The sequence below is a fragment of the Rhopalosiphum padi genome, chromosome 1 (genome assembly GCF_020882245.1).
Source record: "Rhopalosiphum padi isolate XX-2018 chromosome 1, ASM2088224v1, whole genome shotgun sequence".
NCBI lineage: Eukaryota > Metazoa > Arthropoda > Insecta > Hemiptera > Aphididae > Rhopalosiphum > Rhopalosiphum padi.
This window is the reverse complement of record NC_083597.1, coordinates 4,836,934-4,855,571: the sequence shown is the minus strand read 5'-3', so window position 1 is coordinate 4,855,571 and position 18,638 is coordinate 4,836,934. Positions and strand designations below refer to the sequence as shown.

The 18,638-nt window shown below is 27.3% G+C and overlaps 1 protein-coding gene across 2 annotated transcripts in view; it reads left to right on the top strand.

Moving 5' to 3' along the window:
* Positions 1-10,960: 10,960 nt before the first annotated feature.
* The window catches only part of LOC132931935 (astakine-like), a 42,776-nt gene continuing 35,098 nt past the window's right edge, over positions 10,961-18,638 (top strand). The window contains exons 1-2 of one of the 2 annotated variants that reach the window (XM_060998043.1): positions 10,961-11,110; positions 11,171-11,316. The gene's annotated coding sequence lies outside the window, so the exon portion shown is untranslated. Of the gene's footprint in view, positions 11,317-18,638 lie in introns of both variants that reach the window. The other variant, XM_060998042.1, reaches the window with a different exon arrangement.

Here is an 18,638-nt window from a genome sequence, read left to right as displayed (position 1 = left end):
TGTCTTGATGTTTAATTCAATGTTTTCTTCTAAATATTAGAAGAAAATTTATTTTTATTTGTATCTATTCTTCAAAAAGCAATATTCGTAAAATCATAAACTATATTGAATGTTTGAATAAATTTTCAAATGTTATCGAATTGTTATTTTAGATAATCAGTCCAGATATTACTATCGACTATTTACAGAACAATATTATGATTGACTTCACTAAAATACTAAAATAAAAATTCAATATACAAGGTGATCCATTTAAGTGTTTACACTCATTATTTCGAAGTTTTACATTTTATTAAAAATAATTCGATGTCATTGTAAAATAATTTTTCGAAAAAATTATCAATATTTCTTAAGAATAATGTTTACATTATAATTATTATGCTCGTATTTTTAATTTTAAATTTAAATTTAAATTTAAAATTTTATTTTAATACATAAAAATCGAATTTCGAATAATTAGTTAAGTAAGGAAAAGTGTTTAATGTTGCGATAAGTTCACTTACGTTGGTCCAACATTTGCACCTAACTCTGCAGAACATTTAAATTAAAAATAATTATAAGTTATAACTGATTGACTAACTACTCGTTTGAAATTTGATTTTTATACATACTGTTATCAAAATACTACGAAAAATATTTTGTTTTGATTTTAAAATAAAAATATGTTTAGTAATTTAAAAAAGTGAAACACTTAAAAATTTAAAAAATGTTTTATTTTACAAAAATATCAAATTATGTAAACAATTTTATATAATTTTTAAAATCGTGAGTAAAGATACTTAAACGATTCATCTTGTATATAGATGATTTCAATCGTCTACCTGAAATATATATAAATATATAATATTAAAAGAATTTAATTTATATTTAAATTATTTATTTAGTTTTAATTTTGTATATAATATGTATTTATTAGCTATAATTGTATAAAAAAATATTTAACACAAATTGATAGAAATTTGAACGAAATAGTCTCAATTTATTTAAATGTGTACTAAATTAAATTTACACTGACAACGATATTTGATGAATTTATGCGGTAGTACGATATCTATGAGATATGACAAAATAGGGCGGTATTGTCATATTTTTGTGTGTGGTATTAGGAAGTGTTTATGCGGGAATGGAAAGCGTCGGTTTGAACAAACCAAATGTACACCAATTAAACAATATTATAGATAACTCAATGTTATAATTACAAGGTAGAATTTCGCATTTGAAATTTTTTGATACATAAAATGCCTACAAGTACATTATTGTATTACTTATAGCGGATATTTTAAATAGAAAAAAATATACGATGTTTAGAAAATGTAATATGTAATAATTAGCTTACCCATATACAAATAATATTATTCTAAACCGATTTTAAACGTACAATCACTTAAAATAAAAAACGAAAATAATAAATGTAGTACTGTAGTAGTTGTTTCTAACCAAAAATAATATAAGTACCCGGTTAATTTATTTGTAATACGTAACAAAATAATAATATACATTTACCTACTTATAATTACCGCTTTACGCCTATTATTATTTTTATTACTGTAATTATTATTGTCACCGTTGCTATCATTGAACTATTTAAAGGTTGTTGTCCGGCGATATTTTATCGGTAAGCTTAGGAGAATTTTAGCACAATATTTATTCGTCTCAAATCCCCAGGCAACACAGATACAACGGTATGCGTTTTGTAAAATCGTTTTATTTTTTAGTTATTAGTAAACTTAGAGAAAAATCACCTGTTGCAAAAATTGTAGAGTACCTATGTTATGTTTAAGGATTATACATAATATTGGTTTTATATTTTAATATTATTTGACTTTATCTTTCAAATTTTAATGGATAGTAAATTGTTTTGATACAATGTTTAGATTAATTGGTATGTCAAACCCTTAAAAATATTATTTTCTGTATATTTTATAATGAGCTAGTGATTTTACTCTAAAATTACTCAAATTTATAAAATAAATGATTTTGCGTGAATGCGTTTTCTCTATGTTTGGCGTGTGCCAAAAAGAGAGCGAAAACAAACAGTGTGCTGACAATCTTTTAAGTTCACTGTTTTTTAATTGTTCACATTTAATTATCATTTAAACGCATTCCTTTTATATTTTTATAACTTATAAGAGTCCGTTTGCGTGTACGCAGTTGCAGTAATGATTGTATATCTATGGAAATTATTATTTATTGCTTACTATATTGCAATAAAATCATATACCTATAGGTATATTCTTTTGCATTTGGACTTATACTTTAATGTGATTTACCGTAATATATTAGATTGTATAATATTATAATATTTTTACTGAAAATATATAACTGTATAATTTATTTACGTACAATCGAGATTTTTTGGCGAAATTAGTCGACATCCAAAAAGTATTGTATAATATGCTACGTATTACTTTTTCAAATTAAATATGTGTTACAGACATTTTAAAAGTTTTAATGTACGATTTAAAACTATGGAATTGCTGTAAATATCCAAATGACGTTTATGTTTTTAAATCTGAGAGAAATGTATTGTTTAAAACGTAATATTCTATATTAGTGATATTTGTATATCTAAAATGCATTTTATGTAATTAAATTGTTATCTGTTTAATTTAAGCATTAGATGAGGATGATAGTAACCGATAACACATCAATTACATAATACATTTATAACTTGCATTATTTTATCGTTGAAAACATTTAAATCGTTGGCATACCTACTTTTATCTATTAGTTTATCTAAGTTTTAATAGAAGTTTAATAATATTGACAGACGTGATGAAAATAAAAGACCGTAATAAATGAAAAAAATAAAAACTCAGGTAAAATGCTTTTAAATAGGAATTATTTATTGATATAATTTAAATAAAAATTAATAAATATTTTTTAACAACAGAAACAACAGAAATGTACATTGTATACGCATCTTATATTAACATTTTAGTATACTTTGACACAAAAACCAATATAGCATTTGATTTAAATTTAAATATCTCATATTTATCACTATGTTTTAGATATTCAAAAATATTGTTTATAACAATATTAGTATAAGTAAAAAGTGTATAAGATAAAAATTGGTTAATGTTTTACAATGTTTGTATGGTTGAAAAAGTGGTACATTTATAGACACTTCTTGCTTAAAATCTTTTGTTTTAGATAAGTTAATTAATTTTGAAATATTTAATTGGTTACATTTTATGTAAAAAAATTATGTTGAAAACTTGAAAATCGCTTGATCATTTAAATTTATTTTGCACAACTAAGGAATTTATTTACAGTTTGAATCATTAAAGTATGTGTTCGTGAACTTCTGTATCTACTTTAATGTACATATTTTTTTGTTGTTCAAGATTACAGCTAATTAATCATTTTAAATCAATTTGATATTTTTATCTATTCATTAATTAATTATATCTTATTTATTTATCAGTGTATAATTTAGTATACAATTTTCATATTATAATCGACACACAATATCGTTGTATTGTCAAGGTTGAGGATAGTGTAGTTAAATTAGTAATAAATGAATATATTGCTACAAGGCTATTATAAATGTTATATTTTAAAGCATATAAAAACGCTTTTATTATTATATGAATCCCTGTTCCATACTTATGTATTTATTAAGCATAAGCTATATATTAATAAATATTGTTTATTTTATCATTTCTTTAAGCATTCATCGCATGCAGTGTTTATAACATAATAGAACATTTTAAAATCAATCAATAAATAATATTGGCCATTTACGAAATCGACCAGTGATTTATGATTGAAATTGTTTTGATTATTGACATAAGTCGGAGTTAATAAAATAATCGGCGAATAATAATGTTGAAAATATATTTTGATAATATTATTTGTAGCCCGCAACTCTCAATTAGACGGAACTATAATTATTTCCCACGTTAGCCATATTTCGTTTCGTCAACAAAATATTATATAAATACTTTTTTTAATCTTAATGTTAATAGTAAAAAACTTTATTTTTTTAAATTAATTAGTTTTTTAAATTTAAAAATATTTGTCATCCGTATTTCGTAGAACTGTTACTGTATACCTACCATAATTAATATGACGAGTCACTTGCAACAATGGCGCATAGATGGTTATCATTTAAGTGCAACTTCTCAGTGGCTTACAGAGTTACCTACTATAAAAACCAAAAATTTCAAACCACGCGTTGATGTTTCCATGAACTAATAATAGGTAAAATACAGTAAGTACTAAACGTCTAAACGATAACCTTCGACGATACTGCAAAAGTTATATTGTTACAATAAACTACGCATCATTGCTTGTATTGTTGGTAAAAAAAAAATATTTATTTCATCGATGATTTAATTATTTAATCATTAGTTATTGGTATAAAATACAATATTAATAAAATATTTATTTAATTTGTTTAATATTTAAATTATTTAAATGTATATTTAATATTATTATATTCACTTAAATGCATTTTCAAAAATATGGGCTCAGAATTTTTGCGCCTGGTGTAATTTTATTTACCCATTTCCATATTTATAAATGTCATTATTCTATAAACGCAAATTTACCTATGTAAAAAGTGCCATTCAGACCAATCACCATCCTCAACTCTATTATCCCCTTATATTATATACATCTGAATAAAATGTATACCTACAGATTACATGGTGATAATTTAAGTACCCTTTAACAAATTTTGTGTTTAAATTATGCATTTATAAAAATTCTGAATTTTTGATTTTTTGTATCTATTCGTACAGTTACAAACAATCGACTACCTACTATTTATTACTTTGTTAATTGTTTCAATATTATCAATAATATTATATTATTATACGATTAGTAATTTAAATCATTCACCATTTCGCAAAAAATTTCAAAGATATTTATTTGTTAGAAAAAATCAATGTTAATTGATTAAATAATTTTAACTAAAATAAATCTATAAAAAATTATTTTAAAATTAACAAATTCGTAACCGGAAAAATAAAATGTATTAATGTATTAGGAAATACTATAACTGTAGGCCATATTATATCATATTTTGATATATAGGAAGGTATTATATTACAAAAATTTTAATTGCTTTGATAAATCCAAAATATGTCGTTTTTACTACGGAATTTTATATAAAAAAAATATTAGGTACCTTGACGCACCCCACACTTGGTATAACCTCGGGAAACCATTGAGAACACTCGTATAGGTATGAGGCCCAGATTTTCCAAATTGACTACTCTACTTTAGTAATTCTTACTCTTGCATCTCGCCGCGTTGAAAAAAGGATACTTTTTTTATTTTTTCCCTTTTTAGCGATTGTATACTTATAATTTTTTCATATTATGAACTGTCTCACTAATATACTAATATTATTTGTTATAAATATTGTGCAACTTAATAAATAATAAATAGCATCAAATAAATAAATGAATTATTAGAAGTGCTGATGTCCGATGAGTTGTTCGCGATGTGGCCGGCGAGTAGTGGTTCAAAGAGTTTCTACATACACGGAATACAAAATAATTATTATTATTGTGCAATGTAGTACTGGTAATTCCGATTAGCATTGCCGTTTCCCTAGGTGGTGCACATAAAAAGCGTGGGACGGAATACAATAATCGGTGCAATACGATTGTGCATTTTTTACTTTTTCACCAAAAAAAACACCAAACGATAGCGTTTTTAACTTTTTATACTTAAGAAAATATAACACAATTTCGCACGAAAAACATGTTATATTGTTGGTTTAAATTATTATAGTTTAATAAATTTACCAATAGTATACATAGAACATGTGTATGGTATTATATTCATACTATCATTGTAATTTTTAAACATGAATAATTTTACTAAAGTTTAATATAAATAGTATAATATAAACAGTAATATAATCATATATTTTAATACAACTATATTTTATGTAGGCATAAATTATATAATAAGTACCTATTAGTAGTGCAAGAAAATCATTATATACGTATGAATATACATTATAAGATAATAATTATCCTTGTATCCGAATAATTTTTATTATGAATTGTTAAAAATTGATGATATAAAATATTTGTTGTTTTACGTCTTACAATAATATATATGATTCAGCGGTACTTACTAAACATCGATTTCAAACGATGTTGTGACGTCGCCAAAAGCATGTTGTTTCTTCGTTCTTCGTGTTCACACGTGGTAATGGTTGTCCGTATTTTACGACGTGCATACTGTGTGTTTCGTATGGTCGCAAAACCAACGACGACTCATCATCGTTTCGTTATTGAAATCAATATCACGATTTCCCGCGAGCTAAATCTCGTTTGCCGTGCACAGGTGCTTGTTAAATATTATGATCTTAAAGTCAAGGCGCATAAAACTCAAAGAGCTTAGATATTAATTAATATAATTTGTATTTTATTATTTTCACATAATAATATAATATAAATGTTGGGTGGTATTATTAGTTAATTGTCAGAAGGTAATATTTTGAAAAGTTTGATTCTATAAATGTTAAGTTTTTTAACACTTTCTTGAAAATCAAAGACAAAATGGCCATATAATGGGTTGTATACATTAAAAATTTTACCTTGAGGTTTGTATTTATATTATTATTTAAAAAAACGCTAAATAGTAGGTATGTGAAGCTGACTGTTAATAACTGAGGTCTCTTTTTATTTATTGAGCTCGAATTGGGCGACGATCTAGTACTTTAATAATGATATTTTAAAATCAAAGGTGCTTAACTCTCAAAAAAAAATTGTCCGATAGATGGCAACACTTAATTTGTTTTGTCATTGGCATTTTAACAAATATTTTTACGCTGCTGTAATTATTATCCTTCAATAAATACAATTTAGTGGGTTAAGCTGTTTTGGTTCTACATCTTTACGTCTTGGTTGGAAAAACAAAGAATAAAAAACTCATTTTCAACAGGTTATTTCATCAGGTATCGGTAAACGGTAATACATCATAAGTTATGATTCATAACATAAAATTAACAACTGTAGTGTATATAATATAAGGATATCGAATAATATTTTAATGTCTTATCGTAAACAGGGGGTCTGTGTTGCGTATGTTTTTACGGGACAGCCGGAGAAGGGTTTCTAAAATACTTTTTCACAGGTCGCGACACCTGAAAATAGTATTTTTTTTGATATTGTTCACAGGAGTGAACTAATTGCATCAAGCGGTGACTTTAATAGAATTAGTGAATTTTAATAGTTATAAAGGAATAATTATATGTTTTTTTTCAAAAATGATAATGGTATATTTATAGAAAATAGCACGTACATTTACCTAACTCAATAACAACACGTGGAGTGATAAAAAAATGCATAATTTATAATGATATTAAATTATTTTTATAATGGAGTAGGTTCCATTACGATAAATATAAATTTATTATTATAATCAAATTTAAGTAAACGCAATGCAGTCGTTAAATTTCATAAGAAATTGTATACAATTCTTAATTGTGGGTTTATCTAATAATATAGGTATTAATATATGTTTATAAAATTATTATTGTTTGTTAAACTTTGTTGTATCTATTAAGGCATCAACAGTGATCGTTATTAACTTACTTTTAGATTATATATTATACAATTTATAGATAAAATAAGCTAAAAATAAATTACACATTTTTATATGTTTATATTATGGAAAAATAAATATTTTACTTCCGTGTTTTTTTAGTTAAGTGTATATTTGAGTAAGACCGGGTTAGTAATGTTTCTTCGTGCTTTGGTAAATTTTAGTCATTTGTTCACAATGTGATTATGATTGTAAGGTTTTTCTTAAATATGTCACGTTTAGTGGCCAGTGTTTTGGTGATAAGGAAGGAGTGGGTTAGATTAATTTGCCCTTATTCTAACTAGAGTGATTATTACTTTGCCTATTGATTTTAGAGTAAACGGAAATTTTTATTTTTTTTTTTAAGATTTTATATTTATTAATTTGTTTGTAAGTTGTAATTCATTTCAATTCTTTCTTTTGCCATGCTTCTTTGTTTTGCAGCTGATAGTATTTAAAGTTTCATAGTTCGTGGACCGTGGTTAAGTTAATTGTTATGAAATATTGAGATGAAGTGGTTTAGTTAGCAGTCCTGTTTTTAACCTTCAGGTATCTCAACATGTTAGGGGCCATTAATGGACCAATATTTGGTATTATATTATATTTTTGTGTGATGCCAAAGTATAACATAATAATATATACGTATATAATTTTTGTTGTAATAATTAAATAGGTAATATACATTGAAGTGGAAGATAATAAATTGGTATCGTCTAATATAAATTCTTAATTTAATTTTAATGATCGTTTCAATTTATTCTATTGAAACCCTATCGTATGAAAATATTGCGACAATAATAATAACAAACTTAAAAGAAAAACTCCTCAAGCATTATTACGGCACTTCTACACCGCACGCTGCCTGCACGCACGTGTCCTAATTAGATTATATAAACGTCGAACGGCCTCTAACTCGTATAATTGTGATCGTGTCTGGCCATATTGCACGCATATGATAAATTATAATATGACGAAGACTTATCCAGGGAAATGTTGAATAAAATACAATATTTTAACTCAACGCGTTGATATTATGGTATTTATACGATAAGCATTGTTTTGTCGATTTTTGTGGGTTTTTTATTTATTATATTGTCGATGTAAATGTAACTGTACGTGGTTTAAAATAATCAACATTATTTTAAAATTACAGTCATTAACTTCAAAATATCGAAAATTTTTAATTTTACATGTACGATATAAATATAATTTTCAAAAAAAATAATTAGATTTTCTTTTATTTCTGCAGTATTGGTGTAAGAGCATTTCATTTAGTAATCAACCGTAAGTTGTAACAACTACATTTTTAAAGGAAATGTTTCGCAAAAATAAATTTGTAAGTAAACTCCATATTATAAGCGTAACTAGGTATTATATAGTAGTCGAAAATGTTTGTGTATTAGAAATAATATATAATTTTACTATATATTTTTTTTTTTATAGTCTTGATTTTGCGACTTAGTGTGAATAGTTATTACCCTGCAGTGATAGTCTCGTTTTTCCAACGTACAATACATTTGAGTGACCTTGTTTTCCCGGTTTCCCGTGGCGTAAAGCCGGCGAGACACGAAAACACGGTGACCCAACTAGTATACATAATACTATAATAATAATATAACGTATTACAGAGGATAACGTTGAGTGTGATTTACGTCCGAAGAGCAAACATACCCATTTAAATGATCCGTCGAAAAACCAATTACTCATCTCTCACGTCGTTGTTATAATACGATATACTAAATACGCACATATATCGCTGAGTGCGTTTTTTACCATCCAGTATCCACCCGGTCGAGGACATTGTGTGGGTCAAGTAGAGTGTGACACATAATATTATTATAGCACAGTGGACGTCGCTTATAAGATTTACTTTGAGAGCAGTACAAAGTAAGTCTAGTAACCAAATGAACTTTATAAGTGAAATGTGTGTGTATTTTTTTAAGGGGGGACATTTTAAACGAATTATTAACTTTATTTTGATATTTTAACTTTACATATTTATTTAAAAATGTTGTTTGTTTTTTGTTACTTTCGGCCATTGCGGCAGTAATATACAGTTTATACTCGTATTACTTATTAAAATGAGTGCGTCAATAAAATGAAATGCAATAACGATTACTAATTTATACAGCATGGTTTGAACCACAAAATAAATAATTTTTAAAAAATGTATGTATCTCGAAACTTAACCAAAAATGTCTACTTTAAAATGTCTTTTCGTAAATTAAAGGTTTTTAAATAATAACCTTAAGAAAAATTTGAGTCTTATAATTGATTTTTCTTTTTAATGTAAATGGATACGTTTAGCTATACGCGATATATTTAGTTATTCCGGGGAATTTTGAGTTTTGTAAGCGATTGAGTTTATATCCGCAAATCGTATAACCGACGTCTACTTAATTATCATAACAATTAGGTATTGATATAATATTACCAATAATACTACATTACTACTACTACATTAAATTCCGAACACGTGTTCGATCCCGGCGTTTTCGGAAACCGAATTGGTCAATCCCAGATGAATTACAAAATGTATTCAATAAATAAACTCAGACTAAAAGTTGTATAAAAAAAACTTTTAATGTTATTGGTAATATTATGGTGTCTAATGATTTTGTTTCAAGATCGTTAAAAATGATTTGGAGACTTTTAACTTTTGAAGGTATAATAATGCTTTGAGTTGACGTGTTACTTTTGACTGGTTTCGACGGATCTCAGTTAGAAATGACTTGCAAACGTCTCGGGCGACCTTTAACATAACGATGATACCACATTACTCTTGTTCGAGAAACATAAGACGTTCGACTTACTATATGATCGTTGTGAAGTAATCTAGAAGTTAGATCACCAATATCATCGGTTCTCGTCACATTCGATTTGAACAGATGAATTGCGAGGTATGAGAAAGGTGTCCGGAAAATTAGCACCCATATGGTGTGTAGGTACACCAAAACTGTCAACCGATGACAAACGGTAGGTACATGGCGTCGACGTGTGTTTGGAACTGATTTCCAATGACTCAAATTCCATAAAATTAATTATGACCCGATGGTGAAACATATCGCAACGGATAAGTGATCCCGAAACCGATTTCCGATGGTCTAATCCGAGGACGTCGTTAGAACGACGAGATGACCGTAAAATGGGTGACCGCCGCGGCGTGCGTGCGCGCAGAGTTTCCTTCTCGGACGGCACCGCGGCCCTCACGCGCCCGTTGACGTCATCGCCACCATCGCCGCAACGACGCCTCTGCCGCTGCCGCCGCCGCCGCCGCCGCCGTAGCCGCAACCATCGAACTGCGCGCCGCGTAGCCGTGACCTCGGTCCGATATTGGTGTGGTCCGGGGGAAGGGGGGGGACGGCTAGCGGCGCATCATCGGTCTTTATATGCACCGGCGGACTCGCGGGGCTGGCCAATTGTCGCGGAACCGTTGTCGTACATACTGCAACCGTGGTATCATATTTATAACTGTTGTGTGTTTGTTTTGCGCGCGTAACTGGTTTATCCGTTCGAGTCCCGTACCCGAGATCGCAGCATTGATCCATAAAAAGTCTGTCCGCCCGTTTTTATTTTGTTTTCATATTATACTGTTCGCATTGGATTTCTTCAGATTTTTCGCGTGCCAACGATCGACCATCGAAATAAATAGTAATTAACCATCCGAAAACAACCACTCCCGCAAATCAACGTCAGATCGATCACGCAGAGAATTTCCTTGAGCTGTCCATACGTTGTCGCATCGTCGCCCCCGAACCGGTAAGTCGAATGAGAGACATGACGCTATATTTTACAATACGCTTTAACGTCGTACTCGTTAGTATTACACGCTCGTTCTTTAAAAAACTATTGTTATTTTTAAAAATACTTTTTTAATTAATTAGTCGTAACAAAATAACAGCTATGAAAAAATAAAAATAATAAAAACTTATAAATGTATCATTATTATTTTTGAAGATTAAGTTTATTTTTACTTTTTTTAATGGAAGCGTACATTTTTAATTTAATATTTCGAGGCAGAATATTATTTAGTTTTTCTATTTATAAAAATCAAATTTTGGACGAGTAATCAAATAAATAGAATGGCTTATGTGTTTAAAGTTTTTATGAACGGAGTAGTTAACCGACTATGGATGAGATACCCATGTGGCTATGTACTACCCCACTCCGCTCAGCGTTCATCTAAACTTTAAATACATATTTATACCTATCTACACTCATAGAAACTTGTTTAAAATTCGATTTTTATGCAATAAAATTCTCAAAAAAACATTCTACGTTGAAATAAGAATTTAAAAACGTACATTTTCATTAAAAAAAAAGTAAAAAATTAAAACAATAAAAATAGTTAAGAGTATAATTTTTTTTTTTAATTTATATATTTTAATGACTTTTAAATAACCTGTCTGGTATAGTTGTGTTTAGTGGTAGGCTCTCAGTGCACGTCCACCAAATTCGAGTGTTATGAAAACTATAAGGAGGGATCAAACATTACGATTTTAAATATGGAAAAAATATTTTGATTTTTTTTTAGTCTTTTTAGGAGCTGATAGACGTCTATTAACCGCACATAGTCTAAAGAACACACATGACGTGAACTAATATTCATCTCACACATGTAAAAATCTCAGCCTCCACCTTTACGCTCAATCTTTAGTATAACGACGATAATCGTATTATACGTATAATTATATTATATATACATTGGCGATATTTAGTCGAATAAAATTATTAAACCGTCATCTACGAGGCTTGGTTATCTTTGTTATCAACCGGCGCCGACCAAGCGGGTGTGCAACAGATGGCACGTGCCAAAGTTTGTTAGTTGTCGCCGCCTATAAGTCTGCAACGGCGGCTGCTGGGGGCGACGCGTATTCAAACGACCGAAAAGTTTTTCGACGTTTTTGAACAATACCACTTCACCCCTACTGCTCGATAGGTATAGAATGTATTTTGTTGATGTGAGTCGTCTTTGTTAGAAATTATTTTATAATACATTCCACAGTATTATGTGAAAAACGGACTTTTGAAAAATAGATTTTTCGTTTTTGTCGTTCATTTATTTTTAGCCTGTAATCACTACAAACGACGATATTACTTTCAAAGATTTTTTTTTAATCCAGGATGAAAAATATTATATAAATATGTATATACATACTTTCCGTGGTGTAAACAACTAAGTACAGGCTTACTACGCAAAAAATGCTTACGGTTGGAAACTAATTTAAAATATCAATTCACAAAACGAATTGTTTCAGTTTCAGTAATTGTTTCGCAGTAATTAATTTTCATAAAAACATTTTTCCTATTTTACGTTTATTGTTAAAGAACTTGGAAAACAATTTTATCGTATTTTTAATTTCTATTTCTATTAAAATACTGTGTAGGTGTAAACGTTATACTGTATATAGAGGATGGAAGACAATGTTAGGTATTTGTCGATGTAATGTAATATTTTGCGCAAAATTGTAATTATAATATTTTAAATAAATTAAATATCATACAGCTAAAAATAATATATCACTTAACTAAAATGTAATTGGTTATAATACAGGGTTATTTAAAATGACTTATCCGATTTCAAATACTTATATGTTTTTAGTTTTTCGGTTTACAGTAATGTATTTATGTATACGATACATTAAGAAAAATTATAATATTTTAAATCAACTTCTTTTAGTCACACGAAGAAAATCTAATCGTATTTTAAATTAATTTAATATATATCTGTTGTAATTTACGGCTTATTTTTTAACTCATTTGTGGTTGATGATAATAATGGTGGTGTAAGATTATATGAATTAGGAAGCCAGGTGCAAAGCATTGGTTGTTTCATTTTGACTACCACTGTGTAATGTGCGTTTATGTTGAAATTTTATCATAGAGCATGATAATATATATATATATATATATATATATATATATATATATATATATATATAAGCTAAAATAATGTATATTAGTTAGCTCTTTTGATGTTGGATAAACATATTATATGTTATAATAATATGTGTCATATTCGTATAAATTTTAATTATCTTTAATTTATAATTTTACAAGAATGTCCTATAATATTTATGTAATATATGAATGAATCAACAATATCAACGTTGTTGAAATTAAATGAAATACTCTATGAAGTATTAATTTTTTTTCAATGTTTTATCGAATCAAAATAATTTGATAATATAACGAAATAATTTATACAATTCAGCGTTATTCTAATAAACTTCAAACGATTACATTATTCATTGTATTAGTTATAAAGATTAAAATAAAATAAAATCTATTATCGAAAGTTAAAAAAAAAATTAACAAATAATATTTAGTGTTATTTAAATTAATATTAAACGGCAATTATTAAAATAAACGAACATTTCTTTGTATGTTAATAATGCTTCCATTTAATTATTAATATTTGAATTGTAAAAAAGTGATTGTAGTTTTAAAATTGAATTTACTTCTCCAATCTACCAATTTTCAACCCGTCCAGTGAGAGAACAGTCAATTCTGTTTATCCACACGTGACACTACAGTCATTGAGACTGGTTCCATGATGTTAGGATATAGGTTAAGAATGCGCAGAAGAACCAATTGATTCTAATTGATTATTTTTAATTAAAACTATTTAATTGTACAAAATATTGTTATTTGTTTGTAATTTGTATTTGTATAATTTCATTGCAACCTAAACATGTACATTTTCAACAGAGAATTTAAAAAATGTTCTGGATTTGAAATACGTCCAATGGAGTAATATTATAATGCTTACAATATTTAGTCTGGTGCCAATGCTAAAATGTGATTGAATATTTTAGTAAATTGTTAGAAATATCTTACTAACATCACTTATAGGTAGTTATGTTATACCAATAGTAGTCGTATTATATACTTTGTATATCTTCGCATTTGTTCCCATTATATGTATACTCGTAGAATCGCAGTAAATGCGTTTTCAGAATTTTGTGTTTTGGGTGGTGAGTGGATGGTTGCGAAGGCAAGTGGTTTATATTTTTATGTGTTTGTATAACGTTTATATTATATGCTCATAACCACCACACTACATAATTTACCCCTTACCACTTAGTACTCCATTGACTTTATTGCGAAAAACATGACCACAGCGGAAAAGACAAATCGATATTATATATTAGGACGACCATGGTAGGCATACGATGTGTTCATGAGCTATCTGTAGAGTTTATACGTAGGAAAACGGAACGAAATCTTATTAAATCGCGTCAGACTGACGGCAGTGCGTTAGACGATTGTAATATTATGATCGTTGGCATACTAATGACGGAAAATATTAAATAGGCACCTGCAGTATTCCCTGCCTACACTACTTCGATCGATCTGGTGCATACTTATGAAATGAGGAAAAAATAATATAATAAGTGAGTCCCAGCATGGCAGAGTCTGATTAAAATCGTATCCCCGGTAAAAAATAAAAATACAATAATTAAGTTCATTGATTGGGAAACAAACATTAACCTACTAATTGAGTCCTTTGAAAAAGTAAAATACTCGTATATCAATTGAGTCCGTATAACTCATTTGTATTTTATATGTGTTAGAATATTGTGTATTCGTATATTTTCGGTTGAAGTATAAATATTAAATTATAGTATATCAACCTAACTTAATAGAAAAAAAAATATCATATTTTAAGAAAAATAAATTAAAGAAAAATGCAGCTATTTCAAACAAAACAAATATTAAGATTTGAATGAAAAAAAATATCGCCTTTTTTACGTTTTTTTCTGTATGATGATGTATAATTATGTAGTATATATTTAAATCAATTTGTTATTTTAGACAATATATTATACATATTCATAAAATGTATCAAAATTTCCAAATTAACATTAAAAAAATGTTAAACATATTCAATTATATCTGTAGAATTATTCTTACATATTATAGTCTTAATTTTTTTTTAAAAATGGGTAGAAAAATGAATTTTTTGTCTGATGCCCTGATGGTACTTAAAATTTGAGTTCTATTAGTATTATATTTTAAATTTTACTGAACTAAATTTGTAGTATTTACATAAAAAAATCTGGAACTCAATTTTTTGTAAAATGTTTTATTAGGATTAAGTTTGTATATGCTTCTGATTGATCGATCGCGGCATATTTCGATTATCTGGAAACTGATGATTTGCGGAAGCGGCAGTCGTTCATCCTCCGCACGATGTCGTCATCGGGGGTTCGAGAAAAACTGCAGTGCGGAAGGTGTTTCGAAGTAATTAAAAAAAAACCTATCATCCTTAGATTGATGATTGGGTGGAGTACGAAATAATATGAAAAAAACATCGCGGTTCTATAATATCATAATAGTGTAATGCATTTGATTAATATAATATTGTTGCTAACCGCGACGGTCGTCGTGCACGCGTCTTTCAAGGACGCGTGTGTAACCGTACACAACGTGACCGGGTAGGATTCCCAACTATTACGTTATATATGTACATCGATTGGTCGTGATTTCGTACTACGATATATTTACGTGCGCGGCGACGTCCGAAAAATATTATCTATGTATGTTATAAAAATGTTGTTATACTACGGTTAACACGTATGTGTAGCATCTAAACGGCGATATTCATTGTGGCAGTTCCTCCCGTAGGTACAAATATGATTGATGTTTTTATTTTTAATTCCGTATTTATAACCGTCAATAGTATTTTATAATCATTCTTTTTAATCGGCAACGGGTTGCCGCTAATTTGACGCGGATAATAACTATTATTATAATGTCGTCGTAGTGTATTACAAGACATTATATTTGTTTTTATTGAATGACGTTTTCCTCATTTTCAAAAAGAAATTCTGTGACAACAGGTCAAATATTATAATAAAAAATATTTATCATGCTGTGACTGCTTTGATGCTGGAATATCTTACGATTTTGTTCACATAATAATATGTTAATACTATTGAACTATTCGATTGATTGTGCGTGTTACACACTGTTTTATGCATATATTTATTTATTTGTGCATTAGATGACATATCATGAAAATTAATATTTTACTGGTTATGCTTTCGTGCATAATATACACGCCATGATGATTGCGCAATATTATATCCGAATTGTCGAGAACACTGAAAGGTTGTGAAACGAATAGATAAGAAGGTATTTTGCATGTGAAAGTTACCGGTTTTTAAGTGTGACTTATATCTATGTTTTCTTTGTACGATAGACTCGTATAGGGTTATTTTTGCGTATATTCAGCCCGAAATTGTCAATTTTTGAAATATAACTATATGTTAATATAGCCAACGTTCCGAGAATCGTCTGTTTACAAAAAATATCGTCACTTAACTTTTTGAATAGTTAGTATACAAATCTTGTTTCCAGATATACTCGTACAATATTATACTAATGTGCCTTAATGTTTTGAAATATGTTATTTGAATTAGCTTATTATAAAATCCTTTAATAATTTAACCGAATAAAAATCTAATTTAGCAACAACTTCTTCTCAGTAAAATTTACATTTTAATCTTTTTAAGTGATCGTCTCTCAGCTATTATTATTTTTCGTAGGTATGTGTATATATTATACCTATTAAACCTCCGATAGGTTTATACACAATTTGTAATTGAGTAACTATGGATAGAGATAGTAGCATTGCAGTATAATATAAATTATAATGTCTTATATTTATTGAATAAAAACAAAAGCGAATATAATATTATTATATAATTCTACCTGATAAAATAATTTAAATGCGATTCGATACAATGCATTTAAGTAAATATGTAGTCACTTAATAAATAAATAAATGTAATTTAATTTATCAAACAATTTTAAAATCGAAGTGTTTATAAAATATTTGAACGATACATAGATTATAGACACTATACACATACGTAATGCATTAATGTCAAATTTATCAAAATCATTGCATATTATTATTATACAATAATGAAAAATAAACATTTGTACACTTATTGAAATTAAAACAAATTTAACTTAATAAAATATTAGTTTTATTTTACAGTAAATGAGACTTAAATTAAAATAGTTTATAGCATATTTTAATATTTTTGATTATCAAACACTGACTTGACCTTTACCTTTAAAAGAGTTTAAAAAAAAAAATAGGAATAAAATTATAATTAAGTCTACATCCTGTTCGGACAAAGCTGATAATTATATAAAATAATATAATACTAAAAACGTAATTGTCTGTTAAATAGTAAAATATTATCTAGATATCCATGCTATTACGTTTGTTTGGATATAAAACAAATAATAATAATTGCAATATGGTACCTATTATTTAAAAAAATAGATTGAAATGATAAAATAATAAATAAAAGTAAATATATATATATATATATATACATATATAATTATGTATACATTATAATATATCCTATTTTGAGATGAATCATTTTAAATGTACAAGTAGTTGATATATTGTAATGTAATTATTATTATAATGCCTAATTTTAATTCTAAAATATTTGTATTTACCCACATATAATATAATATTATGAATTATGATCCGATGTTAATGTTTATCAGAATTTCAGCTGTTCGGAAGAGACTTAAAAATTCTATAGAATTGGTTATATTAAAAATGTAAGTAAATTAAATAAATCAAATGAATGTTTACAAAGTAATAATATATTTATATATTTTAATATTATATACACTTTAGATAGGTTTTTCCTTTCGATATCTAATCGAGTAAATGTATTAACATATTTTATTCCAATATGTTTAATTGATCTATGCTATGTTTTTATAAAACTTTAATTAATTCGTAATGAATAAACACAAATGTTTATTAGGCTAATAATCTTAGCTGTTTAATCCTAACTAATTAATAACAAAAAAGTGTTTATCTGAAATTTAAAGCAATTGTATTATATACATAGTCACTTACAACTTTTTAATCGGGATAAGAATAATAATATTTAGGTATTTGTTGACAACAAAAACAATATGAAAAAATTAACTTCCTTGGATTTATCAAAGTCGTCCATGTTAATCTCAAATTAAAAAAAAAATATTAATTGTATTGCATTAATTTTTATAAAGAGACGTCTTGGACGATGCTT